This window comes from Nylanderia fulva, unplaced genomic scaffold, assembly GCF_048542155.1.
Source record: "Nylanderia fulva isolate GAGA-0341 unplaced genomic scaffold, ASM4854215v1 Scaffold14, whole genome shotgun sequence".
Taxonomy (NCBI): Eukaryota; Metazoa; Arthropoda; class Insecta; order Hymenoptera; family Formicidae; genus Nylanderia; species Nylanderia fulva.
The window spans coordinates 257,487-266,063 of NW_028189622.1; positions in this window are offsets into that span (position 1 = coordinate 257,487).

The window sequence follows — 8,577 nt, forward strand, 5'->3', positions numbered from 1 at the left end:
CCACCCACGCGCATGCGCATTTATGACCACTTTTCACGAAATTAGTACCAAAATGTTGCAAATTTTTCTGACAAAGCTGGTGTTTTATTTTTTTAAGTTTACGCCTCCACCCACGCACCCACCCACGCAATCGTATATTTATAAACCGATTTTTTAAAAATTGGTACCAAAATGTTGCAAATTTTTTGGAGATGGCGACGATGTGGTTTTTTCAAGTGTTACACCCCCACCCACGCACCCACCCACGCGCATGCGCATTTATGGACCAATTTTCACGAAATTAGTACCAAAATGTTGTGGAAATTTTGTGGAAATACAACCCTATATGGAGGAATGTAATTAAGGTTAAATTACAGCAAAATATGAGAACTAGGGAAGAAAAAGAATTTGCAAATTGGTTAATGCAACTCGGAGATGGTAAATTATCAAATACAGATGGACTAAATCTAGACACGATTAAAATTCCACAAGATTTTATATCAAAAGAATCTCTTATTAATGAGATTTTTGGTGATAGAATTACCATGAAAAGAATTAGAGAAAATTAAGATCGAGCGAATCTTTGTCCTAAAAATGAAGATACTTTCAAAATTAATGATGAAATTCTTTGTCTAATGGAAGGAGAAGAAAAGGAGTATCTCTCTATTGACTGTATTGTAAGTGATGATCCACAGGAGTAATTAAATTTTCCAACTGAGTTTCTAAACTCACTGACACCTTCTGGAATGCCAGTTCATCGGCTTAAAATAAAAGTTGGTGCTACAATAATCTTATTAAGAAATTTAAATACTAAAAAAGGACTTTGTAATGGTACAAGATTTATTGTAACTAATTTGAAAAATAATATAATTTATGTAGAAGTTATAACAGGTCCTGCTCAAGGACAAATTGTCATGATTCCGAGGATAGATTTAATTACAAATGATTTGGAACTGCCATTTAAGTTTAAACGAAGACAGTTTCCTATTCGAGTGTCATTTGCTATGACAATAAATAAATCACAAGGACAAAGTTTAGAAAAAATTGGAATTTATTTGCCACACCCTGTATTTGCTCATGCTCAACTTTATGTGGCATTTTCTAGAGCAACAAAAAGAGAAAGTGTAAAAATTAAAATTGATGAATGTAGCAATCAAGGACAATTAATTGAAGAAAGTGAAAAATGTTTTACAAAAAATGTAATATACAGGGAAATTTTGTATATTGAAGAATTATGATATTGTATGAGAGCTAATAATAGCGTGTTAGCGGTGGGTACATTAGAAATAAAAAAAAATTGAGTAAAATGTATAAAAAAGGATATAATAATTAGGTAATAAAAAAAATATTTAAAGTATATATTAACCAAAATAAATGTTTAAATTTTTTTGTGGATGACTACTATGTTATCTATTTCTTTCTCCCAGATATTTTATACACAACATTTTGACAGACAACAAATGTGGAAGTAGTTCGCGGTAATACAAAAAAAGAATTAATTTGTTGTGTTAAAACGGATTTAATATAGGCTATATGAGGACCGCGCGAAGCGCGGTCCGAATAGAAAGGCTTTGAGGACCGCGCGAAGCGCGGTCCGAAAAGCTAGTATAATATATTATGTAACAAGATTAAAGCAAATGTCATACGCGCGATAGAATAGTTGAGCCGCCATTACGTAACAAAGCGGAATGTTTAATAATTGGATTTTATGACAAAATAACAATCCGAATATCCAATTAACGGCAAAGCACTTCGTTATTGCAGATAACGAATATTGCGCATAGAAACAGTTTATTGATCGAAAAAATCTGTCGGGAAAGATTTACATCAGACAAACGCACAAATATGACGTCAAGAATGCAGTTAGAAAAAAAATATGAAACATTGCAATTATAATTATACAATATATCCCTTATTACGTGTAATCATCAAAATTATAAATAAAGTTTTCTTATTATAATAAGAAAACTTTATTTCTATAAATTTATTAAAGAAAATATCTTTTATAACGAAATATATAAAGTCACATAAATTATTGCAGAAAATATAATCTATATAAATCTTTGCGCGTCATTTTTATAATTATATGTACATATTGTATATATATATATATATATATATATACACGTATAAACGTTCGATTCTGTTATATTTATAAATAAATATTACCTGCTTTTTGGTTCAAATTAATCTGACACGCATTTACGTATAATTATGCTATTTCCGAAGTATGTGCACCTGTCACATAATTTTACGTTATAGCACGTTGTAAGCCCCCGAATCAGAAGATTTGCGGATAAATCGATGTTATATCACGTTATCATACTCCGTTACATCGATCTGTTGCACCATAACAGCTGCAAATGTTATTTTATTTTAGAGTTGTCGATGATGTTACATATACATACATATAAATCAGAGCTTGCTTGTAAATTGCATAAAAAATTGTTAATTTTACGCGAAAACAATAAAATAAACAAATCAACGATAAACATGCAAAATTTTACATGTTACGTAAATTCGAGAAATAATAAATCGAGAAATTAATGAAATTAAAAATCTCCAATTTTCTAATCCACGTTCTTTAATCAGTTCTCATTGGACATAATCACACATTAAAAAATTCAATTTATATTAAAAAACTAAATTTTTCATGCTTGTAACTTTACCAGTGTTTGCTGTTGTCTAAATAAAATTACATAGATGATTATCTAGATAAAACTTTAGCGGCATCTTTATATAGATAATAAAAATATGTATTATTAAATTATCTAGAATAATTTTCAGATAATTTTGGTTTAGAATCATAGCACATAAAAATACTTAAATAGTAGAACTTAAGCAGTAAGCGATAAAAATTTATAAATAAAAATGTGAATACATATATTTTTATATTCTTTTTATAATTTAAATTTTTTTATAATCATTCACATAAGCAATTTTAAAAATTATTATCTAGATAATTATCTAGATGAATTGCCATATAATTTTATCTTTTATCTAGATATATTTAAATAACAAAATTATCTTCATCTTATTTAATTGTAAGATGAATTGATATATTTTTATCTCATATCTTTGTCTAGTTAATTTTATAATCATTTAAACACAACATCTAACTTTATGATAGTCTTTTAAATCCCTTTCATAATAGACATTCGAGAATTAAAATAAAAATATAAAATATACAATAGAATATAAAATTAAAATATAATTGTTTAATATAATATACTGTAGTATCAATTATATCTGCATAATTTTTAATGAAAATTATTGAATTGTATTTCTCAAATTTGTATTAGTATTCTACTATTAGTTTACTACATACTAACAGTAATTTGCTATCATAATTAAACTTGATAACAAAACTGAGTTTGATTTATGAGTCGACACAATTACTTTTACTTTTGTAACTTCCTACTGTATTAACAAATCTGCTTTGCTAAATACTAAATTTATATAGCATATAGTATTCAGAAGATTGAAAACCCTAAGAAACTAAATTTTTTATAATTTATTTTTACTGCAAAAACGTCGAACAAAGTATGGAAAGAAAGAGTTGCTTTTATCAGGCTCGATTCATTATTGACTGTCAAGTTGGATGTCGGAATGGAAGCGCAGATATTTTGAAAGATTTTTGTAGAAAATTATATTTTTTGTTTTCCGTTAAAAATTTATATGTTGAATTTTTATGAATCACGTAATTAATAAATATATTTCTATGCATGCATTGCAATAATAATTTTATACGTGCGTTGCAATTTTTAAGGTTCTATTATCAAAGAATAATATAACTTTGCTTCGCGCATATAATTATATTCGATTAAACTAAACAAAATGAGAAAAAATATATAAAGAGATACATATATACAAAATAGTTCTCAAACAATACAATAAGAATTCCGCAAATTAAAATTATATACATAATAGACATTCAATAAATTAAATATATACATAATGATAATTCGGGAATTAAAATTGTAGTAATTCGGCGATTTAGAATTATGTACATAATAGAAATTCGGCGAATTAAAATTATGTATATAATAGAAATTCGGCGAATTAAACTTATGATCATAGCATGAAGCAACTATCATTGCAAAGATTAACAATTTGACAGTTGTAAAATAAACAATAGATATCGCGAAGCGCACGCTTGTGTTGTTTACAATGTAATTTAATCGTCGAAAGTAGAGAGAGGAGTCGATTAAAAAAAAGTGACAATCGAGCTTTGTGCGAGCCATTCGTTTATTTACGTATATTCGTGATTGGCATATGCATGCATCGCATGCGTCATCCGGCTGAGCTTTTGTCATTGCAATCTGCGCGCAGTTATGCAAGCTGTCGATAGTATAATAATTAACCTTTTGCTTGGGGTGTCGAGTGGCCGTGCACACTGCGTCGCCGAAACTCGCCTGAGGCAAAGAGTAGGTGTATATATAGTAACGCAGGTTCGAGTTCACCCAGACTCCAATAGGAATAAGAAAAAGCTCGTTTGAAACAAATAGTATGGCCGCTGACGAGGATTAGAGATTAAGTTTACAACGTATAAGATATGAAATAAAGGAAAACAAGTCTCTTTGGCGGAAGCTAGAGACTCTAAACAAAGATATACTTGTAATTAATCCTTTGCCTTGCGATAACGAGTGTGACACTCGTGGTACAAATTATCAAGATTGAAGAAAAAAAATTGTTCAATGGAATAAAGTAGTAGTATCGTATAGAAATTTGAAACAATGCGCGCGACAGTTGAATGTAGTGTTTCCATAACAACCGCGTCGTGATTCGCGGTTGCTATGGAAACGCTACATTCAACTATCGCGCGCATTTTTTTTAAATTTTATATAATACTATCTAATTCTTTTTTTTTCTAACTGTACATATAAAGAGTGTTTACAAAATAATTTGAACAAACTTCTAGAACGTATTTCTCACGAAGAGGACAAAACGAAAATTAATTATATATTTATGCAAGTTTAAAATTAAAGTTAGTCAACTCTAGTGCGTACAATTATGCAATTAAAGCAAAGTCAAGAGATTAATAGTAATAATAAATAATATTTAATCTTCGTTATATAACTGGCAAGCTGTGTATACACGTAACTAGATTACAACAAACACGCAATCCGGTGATACTATAGCTACGTTTGTTTTGGACGCTTTCAGCGTTATAAGCATCTTCTGTCATCGTTGCACATCGAATATCAAACGAAGAGAGAAGACAGCGCTTATAGCGCTGAAAGCGTCCAAAACGAACGCAATTATAGTATCACCGGATTGCGCGTATCATTGTAATCTGGTTACGTGTATATTCACCTCGCATTCATATAACAGAGATTAAGTTACTATTAATACTATTATAATCTCTTGCCTTTGTCTTTGACGAAGGCGTCAAAGCGAACGCACCCTTTATATTCTGATATCTTATACTCAATTCCGGTTTTCGCGTAGTCAAAGGAAACAACGCGATATATCGATATGAATCGTCTTAACGCGAGGAAAATTGCTTAGCGGACACTGATTAAGTTCTATAATGAGTATATGTCGCATATTCGGAATTTTGAAAAGAAATAAAAACTTTTAAATCAGATGTATATAATAAAAATACCCTGACAGCACACATATCCTAAAGACATTCAGAGAACACCTAAGGATGTTCGAATGTCCTCTGGATATCCTCTGGATATCCTCAGAATGTTTTTCGGATAAGGTGGGTATGCATGAAAAATATCAAGGATGATATTCAAGTAATAAACTGATGTCAAAATGACGTCATTTTGATGTTTAATGACATCATTTAATGTTAAAATGACGTACGCTTGCTAACTAAAAGTTTTTGATTTTACGTAGAAAAGATGAAACAAGATTGAATAAAATATATATTTATATATATATTAAGACTGTTTAAAATAATCCCACATTCTTCAATTTATTTGCAACAATGTAACAACATAATTTTCCAGGTAGCAAGCATACATTATTTTGATCGAATGACGTCTGTTTGCCACTTGGGTTACTTCTTTAGAAAAATAAGTTAAAGAGGATATACAAAATTTATAATGCAAGAAACGCATATGGATTTTAATAATATAAATATAACAAATAATAATAAAATATTATAAAAATAATAAATGTATATAAATATTATTTCTAATTTCTAATTAATAAGTTTGCTGGAGAGATTCAATGTACAAAAATTAATATTAATAAATTTGTTATAACGCTATAAAAGCTGTAGCATTTTAGGAAATAGAAAGATAAGAAAGGCAAAATTAATTAATTTATTTATTAAAATAGAATACTGTTGAAGATTTCAGATGAATTAATGAGATTATAATTTTAGATTTAATTACAAATGCATTTAACTTGAATTATAGATGATATATTTATATTCAAATCTCTCTCTGAGGTCGTCATCGATTTCGCTCATTGTCAAAAATAAAAAATTTAATAAGATCGAAATGTGACGTGTATATATATATATATATATATATATATATATATATATATATATACAAAAAAGCTGTCTAAATAATCTCATCAATTTATTTGACACAAATTTTCTCATTCAATAATTGGCTTACAGCATTAATTCCAGTTTATTCTTTAAATAGAACTCTTGTTATGCAAATTAGAAACAATTTACTTACACTTTACTACATACTCACAACAAAACGTGCTATATAATTAAAGTATTTTAAATACACGTGACGAATACAATAATAGTCTCGCAGTTTGTACAGGAAATTTTTTTATTGAAAAAAAATAAGAATAAGAATTAGAATCTATAATTCTTGAAGTCACGTTGCTTTCATGTGCTCCATTATATAAACTGTCTCCTACCCCTCTCTTTTTTCAAAGTATCATATAACCCGCGATAACGATCAGTTTTCTCAGATTTCAAGATAAATTTCCCGAGCATCCCAGTCCTTCAGATATTGCTAAAATATCTCTTTTTTAATACTTTAATAAAAGAATATATATATATATATATATATATATATATATATATAAGCAGAACAGGATTGATATTAAAGAAAAAAAGGATTTTGTACAAAATATATTTTTGCAAAAAAATTTCTTCTGAATACATTTTCGTAAAAAAATTTTTTTAATGAATCAAAGTGCCTGCATCCTTCTTCCCCTTTAATCTTAACTCTCCTTGTTTCACGTAATTAATTTAATTCTAATTATTATGAAATTGATAGTTGCAATTTTAAGTGATTTTCATCATAAAAAAAAAGAAATTTTTTTACACACAAAAGGGTGTATTTTATAATAAAATTAAATTAAGTAGGAGTATTTCTATTGCAATAAGCGGAAAAATTAATTAATTAACTGTAAAAATTGTATTAATTATCTGAGCACCCTCCCGGTTGTTTTCTTCTACACATTATAATTTAATTATTATAATATTGAACGGGGTAGACTTTTAGTTCGCCAGTGAAAAAATTAAAACACTTTATTCTTATATAAGTCGACCAACTGGCAAAAAGTTATAATATTGTATAATTAATAAAGCTGATCTAGCGTAAAAAAGACATGGGAAACAATCCTTTCTCGCGTTATTTATTCCGCGTAAATAAAATAATTAAAGAATATAAAAAATATTAAAATAAATAATAGAATAATAATAAATAACAAAAATAATAAAAATAAAAAAGTAATAAAATTAAACAAAAAAGTATCGGTATTATAATTATTACACAGGCGCATAAACACACACACACACATATTATTACACATTTCCGTTCATGTGAATTAAATTAATTCAGCGTCAGAAATTAGCTGACTCTGATTACGCGTAATTCAGATATCGAGAACAATTATCAGCAGACTCATTTGTTCTATTATTGTACCTTGCGATTATCTTATAACTACAGATGAGATACGCCGTCTCTCATTTAGATTATAGAATCATCCGTTTGTCCCGATTTCAGCGAAGTATAATTATAGAAATTCTCCGCTTTGGCACAAATAGATTAGGGTCAGATTTAGACTGAAATTCTTATAATTAGCCAATTACACGTAGAAATCGTCGCATCTCGGTTAAAATACTGGAATCAGCAATTTAAAAACATGAAAAACATTCTTGGAGAAAATTACAATTTTCGTTGCCGTGTAAAATATAAAAGTTAATTCGTCAGATTTCTATTTACCAGCTAATTTGCGTGCAAAATCTTTTATACATGTCTTATTATTATAATATAATTTTGTATATATATTGTAGTAGTTAATACGCATATATTTGGAGATTTTAACTGATGGCTATATTCGAAAAATAAATTATTACAATGGAAAAATTATATTTAAATATATTTTTGTGAAAAAAAATATTAAATTATCTACCGATTTTTTTAATCAAATGAGTCAACTATCTTATTTTATTGTATTATCATAGGGTTAAGTAAATTAATAATTTTTTTTAAACTAAATTAAGTTAAAATTATATATATATATATATATATATATATATATATATATATATATTGTGTAGGTGCTTATAAAATTAATTCTGTTAAGTTAAAAGTTGCACGAACAAAAAATTAACTCAGTTAAAGTTAAGTTAAGATTAAATTAAGTTAAATCAAAAGTTAA